Source organism: Lithobates pipiens, unplaced genomic scaffold (assembly GCF_037356315.1).
Source record: "Lithobates pipiens isolate NorthernLeopardFrog02 unplaced genomic scaffold, aLitPip1_a1.2 Scaffold_1, whole genome shotgun sequence".
NCBI lineage: Eukaryota > Metazoa > Chordata > Amphibia > Anura > Ranidae > Lithobates > Lithobates pipiens.
In genome coordinates, this window is record NW_027507685.1 from 13,297,563 (window position 1) to 13,315,048 (window position 17,486).

The window sequence follows — 17,486 nt, forward strand, 5'->3', positions numbered from 1 at the left end:
CCCGAGTGGTCACGAAGGGAGGTAATGTTAGTCGGCCGGGAAGGGCCTTTACAAAGCCTGGAGAGAACCTTCCCAGACTTATTCCCAAATTTATGTAGGGTGGCGTCAAAGTGTGCTCTTTTGGTGAGTTCAAGGGTAGTTGCCCAGGAATCAAAAGAAGATTTAGCGGCTGACCATTCATCTCTGCCTGCAGAGGAGGTGGAGGTGGCAATGGAGAGTTGTGCTCTGTGAAGTCCGGTACTAGCTAACTTAAACTTGGCCAAGGCATTTATTTTAAACGGGGATGCATAAGATATGATCCGACCCAGTAGGAAGGCTTTACCAGCATCCCATAGGAGGTTCGGATCACTGGAATGAGGGGAATTGGCTGAGGAGAACTCCGCCCAGGAGCGTTCCATATAGTTCCTGAAGTCAGTATTGTTGTGGAAGAAAGAGGGAAAGCGTCAAAGGTTGGGGTGTGGTGGTAGGTCCAAATGGTCCAGTGTGAGTGTTATGGGGGCGTGGTCAGAAATGGCTATGTCTTCTACCCCTGAATCCGAAATCAGAGGTACAAGGTTGTCAGATCCAAAAAAACTGTCAATCCTAGTCAGGACCTTGTGGGGCTTGGAATAGAAGGTGAATTCTCGATCTATAGGATGGGATAGATGCCAAAGGTCCGTGAGATGTAAGGATTCCATAGTGGAGGCAAACAGGGAGGGGGTGGTGGTGGGGATTTAGAGTAGAGAGCTTCGGAGAGGACCTGTCGTCTGTAGGATCCATGATATCGTTAAAATCTCCCCCAATTAGATGGGGAAGATCAGTGGTATTAAGGAGCCATGAGGATAGCTGACAGTAAAAGGATTTGGACGGGCTGTTGGGGGCGTATATATTGGAGATCATTAATTCCTTGGAGCCTATTTTAACTCGGTCGAGATAAACCACCCTTGGTCATCTGTGTGAGTGGAGAGCACGGAACGTGGGAGGTTCCTATGATTCAGGAGGAGGACACCAGCTTTTAGTCCAGCTGATTCTGAGCCCAGGACTGAGCCCACCCAGAGTTTCTGCATACAATGGAAGTCAGAGGCTGGGAGATGGGTTTCTTGTAATAAGGCTATGTCAGTCTTTAACTGTTTAAGGTAGCGAAGGATCTTCATTCTCTTATGAGGAGAACGGAGACCCTTCACATTCCATGATACTACCCTAAGCCCTTGTACACACGGTCGGACATTCCGATGGACAATGTGCGATAGGACCGTGTTGTCGGATAATCCGACAGTGTGTAGGCTCCATCGGACTGTTTCCGTCGGAGTATCCGACGGACCAAGTTTTCCAGCTGGGCTATAAAATTTTCCGACAACATGATCCAATCGGACTTTGTCCGATCATGTGTAGAAAATTCCGATCGGACAAAGTGCCACGCATGCTCAGATCAAATTCCTAGACCAAAGCTATTGGTTACTAGCCTGAACGTAGTCCCGTCCTAACGAAATAACGTCATCACGTTAAGTACGATTGGATTTGCTGACGGATTTGGTTGTCAGAATGTCTGACCGTGTGTACAAGGGCTAAGAGATTATAAGGTGGGGAGAGTTTGCAGAAAGGCCGTGGGTTTGGTGCTCCATGAGTGGGATAGTGGAGACTTGACTTAAGACCGGGATTAAGGGGAAAACACAAGCGTCTAGCCCTCAGGTGGAGAATGTAAAAAGCAGTGAAGATAGGGAAAGGGGAGAGGGGAAGGAAGGGTGGAGTGGTCAGGACAGGTAAAACCAACATAACATCTACAGCAACCATTAGTGCAAACTTCACTTTTTTCCGCATGAGTTCACTGTGCAAAGCGGCTCCCCATACAGGACCCTGTATGGAAGTGAGAGATAACAAAAGTGCCTGAGTGCCCTAGAGTCACTGGTAAGACATGTGGGCAACCCGGGGCGGGTGCTAGAGAGAAAGAGCTGGGCGTGGTGCACAGTGGACTCTTGAAGGAGACAAGGCACACAAAAAAAGATAAGAAAAAAAAACATTATAGCATAATGTAACTGGGGAAAACTGAGGAAAAAAGCACTCTAACATCGTGAGAAAAACCTGTGGCCGGAAGGCCTGGTGGTACGACTGTAAGGCTATCACAGGAGACTAGTGTCCATGTAATGGAAGGCCCAAACAAGGATAACTTGATGCCCTAGTGACCTGAACAGCGGTCAGAGTCCAGACGTTGGCTCTGGGCTGCTGCTGAAGGGCCCCTGCATCAGATTAGATTCAGCTGCCTGGAAAGTAAAACACACAATAAAATACAAGTCATACAACCTGAGGTAGAGGAGTAGAAATCCTTAGGTGGACCAGAAGATTTCAGCGCAGGGTGTTTTTTGCGGTTTCGGTGGTCAGGAAACGAAGGCCTGAAACGTTTGGTTGAGTCTTTGCGTGGGCTACGCTGTTCCAGAGAGCGGAGGCTAACTGCATATTTGGAAGGCGTGTGGGGAAGTGAGTCTGATCTAAGCGAATGAAGATAAGATTCCGCTTCCGAGGGATCCTGGAATGAAAGTCGATCTCCTTTAGGTGACTTAAGGCGTAAGGTTGCCGGGAATGCCAGGGGGAATTTTAAATGCTGCTTGAACAATTCGGAGCAAATCGGTTGGAAGGCTTTTCTCTTCTTGGAGACTTCAATAGAATAGTTGGCGAAGATGAGGATTTTCACCCCATCAATTTGAAGATCAGGGGATTGCCGGAATTTCTGGAGGAGAAGTGACTTGTCGGCCTAGTTGAGATACTTGGAAATGATGGGCTGGGGGGACTTGCGTTCAGCATTGAAGGATCCCATACGGTGTGCACGTTCCACTGTAAACAGGCCTGCCCATGCCCATGGCTTTGGGAATGCGTTTTGAGCAAAATTCTGTTAAAGCAGCAGAAGGGAGCGACTCAGGGACGCCTACAAAACGCAGGTTACTCCTTCTTGATCTATTTTCAAGGTCTTCCAATTTTTGGATTATGTATTGGTTAGTTTTATCTTGGGATTGGTCCTTGGCTTGTGCTTGATAGAGTTCATCTTCTACCTCTGATACGCGATGTTCCAGTTCATTTAATCTGGTGGTGTGTTTGGTTAGTTGTGCCTTTAACTATTTCATGCCAGCATTAACCGCTTTCTCCACAGAGGCTGCAATCATGGGGGTCAGGAGGGCCGCCACTGCCTGTGCAATGCGGTGTGTATGTCCATCTTCCCCAGGGGGGGTGTTGGGGATATTGACCACTGGCGGGGTTTGCAGGGACAATGGAGGAGCTGATCCCTGGGGTGGTGCGGTGTACGAGCTGGCACTAACCTCCATGTCCATTATCTGAGTGTTCATTGCGGCGTGCGAGTAGGCTGAAGTCAGGGGCTCAATTTGTGCCCTGTCCGGCGGAGCTGCCGCGGCCGCGTACGAGCAGGTGTCGGTTTTTTCCACAAAGCGGTCCATCTGTGCCCGGTGGGTGGTGAGGGACACCCGGTGGTTGCGGGTGGGCTGAAGGGGCCTCTCAGGCCGATTTAGGGTGCCTGGAGCGGGAGCTGTGAGAAGGCGCAGCTACCACATGCGGCTCTGGAACCGGAAGTGCCAATCACTTTTTATGACAATACCATACAATATAAGTCTTTAAAGTTAGCAATTTTGATTTCTCATATGGAATTTTAAAGGGTGTTCCGCGGTTTTGGTATTTGCCGCGAACACCCAAAATTGTTCGCTGTTTGGCGAGCTAGCTAACAGCTAATGCATTCCTGCACTCCAACTAGAGTATCTGGGAGAGGTTGCAATGTCGTGGCACCAGCACCAGTGCCTAAGGCCCAATTTTCCTGCCCCTGTTTAACAGGGGCATGTAATTCCAATTTTTGATGCAATGTTTTGCAGCAGGGCTCATTCCTGCACTCCAATTAGAGTATCTGGGAGAGGTTGCAGAGTTGTGGCACCCGCACCAGTGCCTAAGGCACAATTTTTCAGCCCCTGTTTAACAGGGGTATGTAATTACAATTCTTGATATAATATTTCACAGCAGGGCCCGTTCCTGCGCCCACCGAGAGTAACTGTCAGCACTTATAGTGTTGTGGCACCAGCACCACCACAACCACCAAAGGCCCAATTTTTCTACCACTGTTCAACAATGGCATGTAATTACAATTCTTGATATCATTCACAGCAGGGCGCTCCAGCGCCCACCAAGAGTCACTTTGAGGGCTTACAAAAGCCCACATTTCTGCAGAGCATATAGGGCAGGCCCCTACTTTCAAACATCCAACTTACAAACGTCTCTTACTTGCAAACGGAAGGAGACAACAGGAAGTAAGATGAAAAAAGATAGACGGCCCAAAAAATTATACAGGGGTGATAACCCTTCCCATGTTTTCCAAAAGAGCTACACTTTAAAAATGTACCAGTTCAAAATTACAAACAGATTCTACTTAACACAACAAATCTACACAGTCCCTGTATTGTTTGCACCGCCTGTATACTGCTGTTATGAGTATATAGGGCCTAGGGGCCCCACGCCTTTCCTTTTTTAAATTTGGGTACAGGGTTCCCCTTAATATCCGTACAAGACTCAAAGGGACTGATAATGGACAGAAGGCTACCCATGCCATTTTTTCTTAATGATTTTCATCTGTATTGCCGGAACCAGACATTACATTAAAACCGCGAGCAGTTTTAAATGACTTTTTTTCCGTTAAATGTCATTTTGTGCAGGGACTGTCCTAAACACGGGAAACAGGTGCCACTTCACAGACATACTATAGACACCGCCCAGGCACGATATTTAACGGAATATTTAACTTTTTTTTCACTTTAATCGTCATTAAAATCAGTGCTCCCGAAAAACCAGCCGTTTTTAAAAATTTTTTTAGCATTGATCCATATCTCCTGGGGCAGGAGCCAGGTCCCCAAACCCTTTTTAGGACAATATCTTGCATATTAGCCATTAAAATTATCACTTTTTATTTTAAAACATTCGAGTCCCATAGACTTCAAAGGGGTTCCAAAGTTCGTACGAATTTCCGGTCCGTTCGAAAGTTCGAGCGAAGGTGCGAACCGAACCGGGGGGTGTTCGGCTCATCCCTAGTCAGAAGCAAGGCTTTTATGACATTATCTTTTGGCTCTCTGCCCGGCATAAACCAAATCTGTTCCAGGCCTATCAAGGTGGAGAGGAGGGGTTGTAGCCTGTTGGCTATTATTTTTTCTAGGAGCTTGAGGTCTAGGTTTAATATAGAGATTGACTTATAACTTGAGCACTGTGGGATCTTTCTCTGCCTTAGGGATTACTGCTATATGGGCTGAAAGAAAGTCAGATGGCACCTGTCTGGGCAAGAAAGGGAATTCAAGGCCCTGATTAGAGGAGCCGATAGAATATCGCTAAACTTATTATAGTATGCTGAGGTATAACCATCTGAACCATTCTGCGATTTAAGACCCTTAATTGTCACCTGAATTTCTGCCAGGGATGTCTGGTCTTCTAGGAGGGTCACCTCGGCTTCTTCTAACTGAGCGAGTCCGCTATCATTTAAGTAATCTCATATCGCCTGCATTCTATCCTCCAGCACTGTAGGAAGTTTGTGTTGGTGTGGTAGGTTATAGAGTTTTGTGTAAAATTGGTGGAAATGGGCAGCTATGGTTTCTGAGGTTACCGCTAATGTCCCGTCCTGTGACCTAATGCCTGAAATGTTGTTGATGGCGTTGGCGTCTTTTAGTGCTCTGGCCAGGAGTCTGCCTGCTTTGTCCCCTAAATCATAGTATATATATATTTTTTTAAATAGCGGCCTTCTAGTTTTGGCCTTGAATATTTGTTGTAGTGCTTTCCTGGTATCTAACAGTTCTCTAGCCGACTGTGCAGTCAGGGACTGTTTGTGAGTGGCTTCCAACTGGCGAATTTTGTCGATCAGTTTTTTCATTTCCTGTTTTTGCATCTTTTTTCGCTGGGAGCCCAGTTTAATTAATTCCACCTTATAGTGCATTTGTGCGCTTCCCATATCATCATAGGGTCCATTTCTAGGGTGTTATTGGATTTTAAAAAGTCAGAGATTGCTGTCCAAATGCGGGGGGGGGGGGTAGGTCAGGATATGTCAGCAAGAAGTGTTCAGTCTCCAAGTGTTTGGCCTAGTCACAGGCGTACAGAGGTCCACAACTAGTGATATGGGTGTATGATCAGAAAGTGATTGGATGCCTATATGGGCCTCTGTCACTGTCTGCAGATCCCTTTGGGTGATGAATAGGTGATCAATATGGGAGTATCGGTCATGTGTGGTTGAGTGGAAGGTGAAGTCTCGAGATTCCAGGTGGAGGAACCATCTTTCACCCCCCTTCCTGCCCAGGACAATTTTCAGATTTCAGTGCTGTCACACTTTGAATGACAATTGCACAGTCATGCAACACTGGTATTTAATCACCGCTAGGTTTTTATTTTTTGTAAAAAAAATTAAAAAGACCCAAAAGTTTGAAAAAAAAAGTTTTTCTTAGTTTCTCTCAATAAATTTTGTAAATAAACATTTTTTCTTCCTCACTGATGTGTGCTGATGAGGCTGTACTGATGGGCACTGATGAGGCAGCACTTATGGGCATTGATGAGGCAGCACTAATATGCCACACCGATAGGATGAACTTATCAGTAATGAAATGCGGCACAGATAGATGGCACCACTGATGAGCAGACACTGACTGGCATCACTTCTGGGCACTGATGCTACATTGCCTCTACATTCTCTGCTGCAAGGAGATGCAGCTGATCTGATCTCCTCATACTGACAGAGTGTGAAGCGAGGAGAGCCAAAAAAAGGCACTTTCATAGTAAGGTTGAATAAAGACACCAGTCCATCCAGTTCAACCTGAGTGAGTGTCTACAAATGTCCCTATCCCTGTACATTGCACACTCACATCTGTCCCTACCCTCAAGAAGCCCACAATCCAAGGTCCCCATTCATATACTAGGGACAATTTTGGACAGAAGCCATTTAACCTACCAGCATGTCTTTGGATTGTGGGAGGAAAACGGAATACCCGGAGAAAACCCTCGCAGGCACAGGGAGAACATGCAAACTCCAGGTAGGTAGTGTCGTGGTTGGGATTCGAAACAGCGACCCTTCTTACTGCTAGGCAAGAGTGCTAACCACTACACAACTGTGCCACCCACAAACTTGCATGTTTACATGTTATTGGCTGTGATTGGAGACAGCCAATCACACGGTTAAAGAGCCGAGTCATCAGAACCCAAGAAGAGGTGGATTGGGATTGATCGGTGCAAAACCATTGCACAGAACAGGTAAGCATAAACGTAAAAATGTTTTTGTTATAAAAAATGTTTGTTTTTTTTCATATTGTCACCAGTCAGTGTCCTTGATTCCCACCCCACACCCATTATATGATGATGATGTACTGCACTGGTGACAGAATGTAAAAACAAAAACATTTTTTTTTAATTTCTTCATTTTCCAAAAACATTATGAGAAAAAATGACAACTTCAAAAAACACATCATGTGTCTTACTAAATACCTTGGACTGTCTACATTCCAAAAAGGGATACTTTGGGGGATATTTGTACTGTGCTGACATTTTTGGACCTCAAAAAATGAGATATGCCATTAGTACATTAGGATTGATACATTTTTGGATATATTCAATAGTTTGTGGACTATACTCAGGCTTTTGTATTTAACTTTTTGGTTATTTTTACATTACTGAGTAAAATAAACAAAGTCTAAATATCAATTAAACTACTTTAAATTCACATTTTCCATAAATGAATTATGTTTTACATTGTCTAAAGGTGCTATATATGGAAAATAATGTTTAAAACTACTCTCAGAGTGCATTTTTCTGTGTTCCATGGACATAAAGCTGTCACTTTTTTTTTTAACTCATCATGTTTTTGTCAAGGAACAGGAGGAGGACATGAGAAGTCAGACACAGTGTAATGCCCCGTACACACGAGCGGACTTTTCGACATCCAAACTCCGACGGACTGAGTCCGGCGGACTATCCGATCGTGTGTGGGCTGCAACGGACTTTAGCGAAGCTAAAGTCTGACGGACTTTAGAAATGAAGCATGCTTTAAATTTTCCCGACGGAACTCCGCCGGACCCGGTCCCCTTTGAAAAATCCGCTCGTGTGTGTGCTACTCCGACGGACTAAAACCGACGCTAGGGCAGCTATTGGCTACTGTCTATGAACTTCCTACGTCGAATCCAGTCGTACGTCATCACGTTCGACTCCGTCGGAGTTTGGTGTGATGGTGTGTGGTCAAGTCCGTTCGGTCGAAAAGTCCGCCAGAACTCCGTCGGAACTCCAGCGGAACTCCGGCGGAACTCCTTTGGAGGTCTGTCAGACTTAATTCCTCTCGTGTGTACGGGGCATTAGACAGCTTAAAGAATTACTATGAAAAAATGTATTTGCAGCAGACTCTGAACCTGCCATAAATTATATCAGAAAAATATCAGGGAGCCTCTTCCTGCATTTTTTTTCAGCTTTTTTTTTTTATTATTATTCTGTTTATGGTATTATGAGTACCGAATAGCTAATATGTTGTAGCTTTGGAAAATAGGAAGTAAAATATTAAAATAATGTTTCAAAATAAACCACCATTATAAAATTTTGAAGGTGGCAATTAATACACACTAAGCCCCTGTACACACGGTCGGAGATTCTGCCAACCAAATCCGTCGGATTTTGTCCGTTAGATTTAGTCTGACGGAATTGTGTCCGAAACTGTTGCATGCACACGGTCGGACTAAGTTGTGGAAAAATCCGATCTTTCAGAACGTGATGACGTAATTTCTTTACGATGGGACTAGATTCAGGCTAGTAGCCAATAGCTTTGATGTAGGAATTTGATCTGAGCATGCGTGGCACTTGGTCCGATCAAAATTCTCTACACATGATCGGATTACGTCCGAGTTTTACGGCCCAGTTGGTCGGGAAATATTTCCAACATGTTGGAAAATTGGGTCGGACAGAGATTCGGATGGAATCAGTCCGATGCATACCACACACAGTCGGATTATCTGACGACACAGTCCGATAAGACGCATTCCAGCGGATTCTCTGACCGTGTGTACGCGGCTTAAGGGGACAGTTATCTAACGTTTACCACATGCGATAACGCAGTCACGTGACTCATTTACATAAATTAGGTAAAATAAGTTCAATTTAAACAAAAAGATAACGATTATGTGGTCTTTACCAAAAAAAGAAATATGTCAGTAAATATTACTTTAAAAAAGTCAAATTTACAAACACACCAGAGAGTAAAAAAAGCATGCAATATTTACCACCAGAGTTTTGTTGGCGGTATCACATGTGTTATTTGTCAAAAAAACAGCATTGGGGTCGAGCGGACCCCCACGCTGTTTTTTGAAATATACCAGGGAACCTAGTTTTGTCATAATTGTGCCCAGTCAGGCATTATGATTTAAACAGGTTTATTAAAATATTCTGGTATCCAAAATTAGGCTATTACATAGTAATCTAAGGTTACCGTTATTTAATCCAACGTGCATTCTTAAACATATATTCCTGATATTAATCAGGCATTCCAATGGGGGTTTGTTGACAACGTCATTTGTGACGAAACGCGTCTGATACGGCATGCAGTGACGCCACCACGCTATACGAGGGGAGGACAGGCTCCTGAATGCCGGCCTCCCCTTTTCGAAATTCTCTGTGCTGTTTTTAATGGATGTTAAATGTAAGTGCAATTGTCTACATACTTGAATAATTTGCCTAAGCGGTTTTACACTATGAGGGCTTCCTCTTCTTTTTGAGCCATTGATAGTGTTATTTGGGATTGCTGATCGTGGGAGATATTTGTGTGATGCCGCTACACACTGGGGATAGCTGATCCATGAGCGTCTGATGTATGGAGAAAGACACAGATGATTTACTATTAAGGCTGTATTTTGATTTCCATCTGGTAAGCGCATCCACTTCTCGGTGACGGGCACTGGTTTGCTGTTTCGTGTGGATCCACCGTGGTGTCCTTAAAGGAACATCTATAGAGGACTTTATTTTATAAGCCCTGTCTTTTTTCTTTAGGCTGATGAACTGTGACTTATGATTTTTTCCTTATTAATTTATGTGGGATTAATGTAATTCACTCATTTATATATCAAATATTTATTTATTTATTTATTCATTATTCATTTATTGATTTACATATCAAATACTTACTTATTCACTTAGTTATTATTTTATATTGGTTTGGTTAGCTAACAGGGGTTGTGGCGCAGCTTTTGAAATCTTTCTCCAGCTTTAAATGTACCCCAGATCACAGGTTCTTTTATCACACTAAGGCCCCTTTCACACATGCGGATGGTATGTCCGTATTTCATCCATCCGTTTGCGGATGAAATATGGACATACATTCATCCCTATGGGATAGCGGGTGTCTGCGGATGAGCATCCGCAGACACCCGATTTCGTCCGCCTCCGCAACAGTCCGATTCTGCAGACGGAGGAAAATCCTATTTTTCTATCCGTCTGCAGAGCGGATCGGACGAACACGGACAGACGGTCCGTGCTCGTCCGATCCCCATAGAGGAGAATGGAGAGCTGACAGGGTGGTCCCCACACAGTGTGCGGAGACCGTCCTGTCCGCAGCCGGCTCAGCGGGGACAACGGAGCGATCCCCGCTGAGCGAGCGGATCTTCACGGGGCGGATCATTACTGATCCGCCCCGTGTGAAAGAGGCCTAACCATGCCAATGCGCCTACTATTTGCACCACTCATAAAGGATCCAGCCCCATCCCAAAAACTGGCACATGCACTTTTCTGTGCTTTTGTCTGGGCTATCACTTTGAACTGGTGCTCTCCCACTGTGCCATGGTCCAAGGTACTCCAAAAAATGGAAACCATAAGATTAATGGAGCGTGTACACCATACTATTCACAATACGATGCATATCTTTGACCACAAATGGGCGATCTGGAAAGCATATGACATCTGCATGAGACAAAATTCTGATATTCTCTAATAGCATCCCAGGTGGCACCAGATATCAATTTATGTACAGTCAACTGCATTTCTTCTGTCTTTTTTTCTTTTTGTTTGGTTGCTCACTTTTTATTATAATTGTTAGTTCAATTATAGTTTGGATTTATTCCTAGTTGATGTTATTATTGTATTGTTGTATTGTCGTAAGTTCCAGGAAAAAGTGATGTTACGATAGTAGGCACAGTTACTATCTCTAAATCCATATGTTGATTTGTAGAACATTCTAACCGTACAGTCAGTTGGATACTAATACCTCTATGTATACAGATCATCATGCCTTGGCTATACATTGAATTATTTTTATACGTATGTGCAAATTATTTCTTGGATACTGATTTTAACTGTTGAATCTGTAAACCCTTAATAAAAACGTTTTTTTTAAACTGGCCACACTAAGCAGGAGAGCACACCATGGTTAGTTCTCTAGCTATGCTGAGAACTCAGTGTGCTCTCCTCCAATGATCAGACCTGTCCTGACACACCCCTGCTGCACAGCCATTCACTGGGAAGCACAGGGTGCTGCTGCTTCTCCTCCCCCCATGTAACTGAGAGCAGAGGGAATGTGATCACTTATAAAAAAGGTAAAACGTTTTTTTTTTTTTTTATCTCTTCAAAAATGTTTTGCCTTTCAATTTTAAACTGAATAGGTTTTTTACAAGGTGATTGTTTACAATCACTTTAAATTGCATTTCTTTGCAAATGTCAATTTTACTATATTAGGTTGTACACATCATACATACCCCACAGCATGTTTTTTTTTTTAAATTAACATTTCACTATAAGCATTATTAAAATCGCTGTTCCCTGCTAATTGGAATTTTGTGAAATTCCACAAGATTAATATTTTTATTATTAATATTATTAATATTTAGATTAAGATTTCATTTTTTTTCAGGCATATAATTTTTGAATTCAAGATGTTTACCGTGAACATAACCAGACATTATTTGCTAGCATAAACAAAACAATGGGGGTTATTTACTAAATGAAAATCCACTTAAATCTAAGGAGTAGATCTGAAATAAGTGGAAGCTCTGCTGATTTCATCATCCAATCATGTGCTAAAATGCTATTTTTTATTTTCCTTGCATGTCTCCCTCAGATCTACAATGACTTTACTTTCAAGTGTACTTTCAGTGTACTTTCAAGTGCACTTGCAGTGCAAAGTGGATTTTCCTTTAGTAAATAATCGCCAATGAGTGTATCTGAATGGCATGCAATGCATGCATGCGGGAGGTTCCTTTTATATTGAATGTGTCATTTTTTCACATGTTTGGATTAGTGTTTGAGCTATAAGACCTTTGATCATTATATTGTAGGACAGTGCCTCTGGTGGATGTCTGTGACATGAGATTGACATGCATGCACTTTGCACAACATGTTTTAGAGCATCTATGTGGCTGTGTTTATTTTATCTTTTTAATCTTCTGTGACCTTGGGAGGAAATGTTTGTAATAATAAAGATTGTTACTTTTTTCAATATATGTATTTTCTCTTTTTTCCTTGAGTATTTTTTTTTTGTATTGTTGTGCTATAATAAGCTCTCCAAAGCATTGTTCCCACATTAAAACTAGGTAGCTTTTATACATTTGTAGCAATTACCCCCCAATGAGTCCGCTGAGAATGTACTCAGTTCTCCCACAATAGGACAGATACTGCCAGTCACACAAGCATGGTCCGCAACATCAACAATTCAGACCATTGGCAAATCTAGGGGATGTCTTTTTAGTATTTATTGCTGAAGAACATTAACAAGAGAGGAGTTTAGGGGCACAGGATACTCCAAAATGATTAATAACAATGATAGGAGGAAAAACTTCACTCCAAGCTTCAAATAGCAACTTTTCTGGAGGTAGCAGGGAATGACCAGTATATCTAGGACCTCACGGCAGTAGTCCATGCAGCAACCTCTTGCACTTAAAGTGGTTATAAACCTTCAGTTTTTTTTTTTTTTTATAAAAATAACAAACATGCCTATACTTACCTGCTTGTGCACATCACTGGATTGGATCGGGCTAGGGTAAGAAAAAGGAGGGACCTGGGGGGAGCGGCACCGCAGAAGGTTTTTCACCTTAAAGTGGAAGTAAACTCCCCTATCGTTTTCAGCAAAGGAAGCTGCTATCTTTGCCTCTGTTTAATCTTCAACTGCTATGGTGCTGCACATGTGATTTGTTATGACACCAGCCATTGGATGGTTTGATAGTTTGGCTGAGAGCACAGCCAATGTGCAGTTAGCATACCTGGGATGCCTTTTTTTTTAACTGTTTAAATCGATGGGTTTACTTCCACTTTAATGCATAGAATGCATTAAGGTGAAAAACCTTAAGGCTTTAGAACCACTTTAAAGCCTTGTACACACGGTCGGAGAATCCGTGGGAATGCATCTTATCGGACCGTGTCGTCGGATAATCCGACTGTGTGTGGTCTGCATCGGACTGATTCCGTCCGAATCTCCATCGGACCCAATTTTCCAACATGTTGGAAATATTTTCCGACCAACTGGTTTGATCGGACATACTCCGATCATGTGTACAGAATTTTGATCGGACCAAGTGCCACGCATGCTCAGATCAAATTCCTACATCAAAGCTATTGGCTACTAGTCCCATCGTAAAGAAATTACGTCATCAAGTTCTGAATGATCGGATTTTTCGACAACTTAGCCTGACCATGTGTATGCAACAGTTTCGGACAAGATCCGATGGGCAAAATCCAACTGACAAAATCCAACGGATTTGGTTGGCAGAATGTCCGACCGTGTGTACAGGGGCTAAGACTTCAGACCAAGACTTAAAAAGCAGCGCCCTCCAGTAGACTTGTGCACAACGGAAAATTTTGTTTAGGTTCGGTTCGTTGTCATTCCTAAAATACATAATTTCATTCTGTTATATTTGTTATGTTACGTTAATACATTTTCTGATGATTCGTTATTTCTGTAGAGTGTCGATATGGGCTATACTGAATCTTGAATCATGTCGAATTAATTTGTACTATGCGCTATAATTTTGTTTGTATTTGTTGAAATTCGATATTTATGTATTTATATATATTCGTGATAATGATTCATAGTTTGGAAAGTCGTTTGTTTATTGAATCTTTTAACACACACAATGACAATATCTCTTCTCCTCTGCTCAAATACAATACAACACCCTTCTCAGTCAGTTCTCAGAAATGCACTTTGCCAGTAATCCAATCTCCAGCACAAAATTAATCAGCTGATTGGACTGTTAGATTTACTTTGAGTTGAACTTTTGTTTCATTAGATCTTTTACGAATTACCGAATCATGTCAAATTCATTCATTATATCCACTATAATTTCTCATGTATTAGTTGAAATTCGTTATTTTTTTATTCGGACATTCAGATGCATCCGAATGTCCGAAAAATGCAAAATTTAGCCGAATTTTGATTCCTTTTACAAAATGCGTTGCACAAGCCTACCCTACAGCAAAGATACTCCTCTGGCAGGCAGGCCCTCAGCCCAGTCACTGCTGGGATCAAGACTGCAGTCTCTTTGTCTGAGTGTTTCCTCTCCTAGGGGCAAAATCCCCAGGAGAACTAGAACCCTCTCTGGTGAGGATAGACTACTTGGCTCAGGCCTCCTAAACATTTGTCATCCTTCCAGCCACCTTCTGGACACCTCCCTCCAGGGTTTGGATGGGACATGATAAAAATGTATAACAGGGATCTGATACTCCCTGCACTATATCCTGGAAGCTATTCCCAGAAGCAGGTGGAAGAAATCAAACACGTAACTTCAGAAAACCTGAGCAGGCAAAAACAATTAATCCCTGCTCCATTAACTACAATAAAACCAAAAACAAAATTTGCCTAGCTGCCTAACTTGAAGAGGGTGCTATACATAGTTTTACATGTAGTTTTAAAATATTCAGAGACACAGTCTTTATTAGCAGACAAACTGAGTGTCATTTACCAGCCTAGAATTGCCTTAAATGTTTCCCAGCCGCAGGAGCAGAGAGAGAGAATGCCAGCCATGCATTAGACCTGATATAGTGAATGTGCAAATAACCAAGCAGTAAATAAAATGTGCTCCAACTGATAGAAAAATGAGTGGTTGACTGATCATTCAGCATTTTTTTAAATATTAAATATGATTTCTAATAAGCAGCTGAGATTACAAAGCCTTCTTCTTGGTCTGTGCCTGCTTTTTGTCTACAGAGATGAAGGGCATAAAAAAGAATGAATTCCCCATATGAGCCAAAGTCAAAATCAGAAAGCTTGACATTTTTATATCAAGATGAAATGGAAAAAAAAATTGATGATGGACTTTAAAAGCACCAAAGCAACAATGTTAACAAAATGAAATTATCTATATTACATATTATACAAAATTGACAATGTTAAAAACCTTTTCCCTTCACAATAAATAAATGTTGTCTAATAAGCACATAGCACACCGCCTAACACACCAACATCAATATTGAACTGTCTATTCATCAAGAAACATATACTAGACACATTTGATAATGTTACATCAGACTTGGTGTTGGAGGGTGGGACGTGTGCTGTTGCTCAGCTCTACATGTTTCATGTGAGAAAGCTTCTTCAGAAGCTTAGGCATATATTCTACATGGATAGAAAACGAACAGTGAAACTCACAAACATTGATATCTAAAAACATATGTATATATATATATATATATATATATATATATATATATATATATATATATATATATATATATATATATAAATGCTGGTTATCCATTGCCTATCACACAGAAGGCCAGAGCACACAGACCAAGTGTAGAAAAAGCACTCCACAGCTATGGGGAACCATGCCACATTAATATACTAGTATGAAAGTAGAGGAAAAGTATAGAGTATGAACAACTAAGAATACCCCATAGAACAGATTCACTCATAGCCACGTGTTTTTACACCTGTATACATGCAAGAGGACTGTTTATTATAGAAAAAAAGTGGTAGAAGGGAGAAAACATACATCATTATTATCATAGTAGAGATTCACTGATCAAAAATTGTACAAGAGGATCAGGTGTCCAGAACACAGGGGAGGATGCAAGGATGTATTGTCAATTATTAACCACTTGCTTACTGGGCACTTAAACCCCGCCCTTGTGCCCAGACCAATTTTCAGCTTTCAGCGCTGATGCACTTTGAATGACAATTGCGCGGGCATACAACATTGTACCCAAATGAAAATTTTATCATTTTTTTCCCACAAATAGAGCTTTCTTTTGGTGGTATTTAATTATAGCTGGAAGTTTTATTTTTTGCTAAGCAAACAAAAAAAGATGCAAAATAAAAAAAATATAAAAAATCATGTTTAATAGTTTGTTATAAAATTTTGCAAACAGGTCATTTTTCTCCTTCATTGAAGTGCGCTGATGAGGCGGCACTGATAGGCTGCACTGGTGGGCACTGATAGGCTGCACTGATGGGCACTGATAGGCATAGTTAAGGCGGCACTAATAGGCACAGATAAGATGGCATCGATAGGCACAGATAAGGTGGTACTGATGGGCACAGATAAGGCGGCACTGATGGGCACAGATGGGCACAGATAAGATGGCACGGATGGGTGGCACAGATGGGTGGCACAGATGGGTGGCACGAATGGGTGGCACTAAGGGGCACTGATAGGTACCACTGATAGATGGGACTGATAGGCACTGATAGGTGGCACTGATAGGTGGCTCTGATAGGTGGCACTGCTGGGCACTGATGGGCGGCACTGATGGGCACTGATGGGCACTGGTAGATGACACTGATGGGCACGAATATGTGGCACTGGGTGCAGCACCGTTGTTGAGGCAGATTGTGGGCACTGATGGGTGGCACTGTGGGCACTGATGGGTGGCACTGTGGGCACTGATGTGTGGCACTGTGGGCACTGCTGGGTGGCACTATGGGCACTGCTGGGTGGCACTGATGGGGGCCACTTATTTATTCGTGAGGTGGCACTGGCAGGGGGCAGGTGGGCACTGGTAGGCTGGCCGTGATCAGGACTGATGTCCCGATCACGGCCGCCGGTGATCGGCTCTTTTTTTCTCCTCGCGCTGACAGGAAAAATAGCCGATTACCGGCTCCGTTGTATCACATAATCAGCTGTCATTGACTGACAGTTGATCACGTGGTAAGGGGTCGGGATCGACCCCTTGCTCGGATCCGTGATCAGTGGAGTCTCATAGACTCGCCGATCAAAGAGCGCGCCGCGCGAGCCCCTCAGGGGGCGCGCAGGCCGCTCGTGCACGGGACGACGTCAATAGACGTCGTCCCGGCAAAGGAGGTCCGCGCTGTAGCCGTCATTTGGCTATAGTGTGGATCTCTAGTGGTTAAAGTGATCTGTACACAGAAGTAGATATTTACAGGTGATGTTTTGGGGGTGTGTGAGATACAAAGGCATAGGAAATTTTGTCAAAATTGATGGCAAAATGTTATCAAAAAATACTGGAAGAACATTTGCATTCATCAGCCAGGAAGCTGCACATGGGACGTACTTTGACATTCCAACATGACAATGATCCAAAAC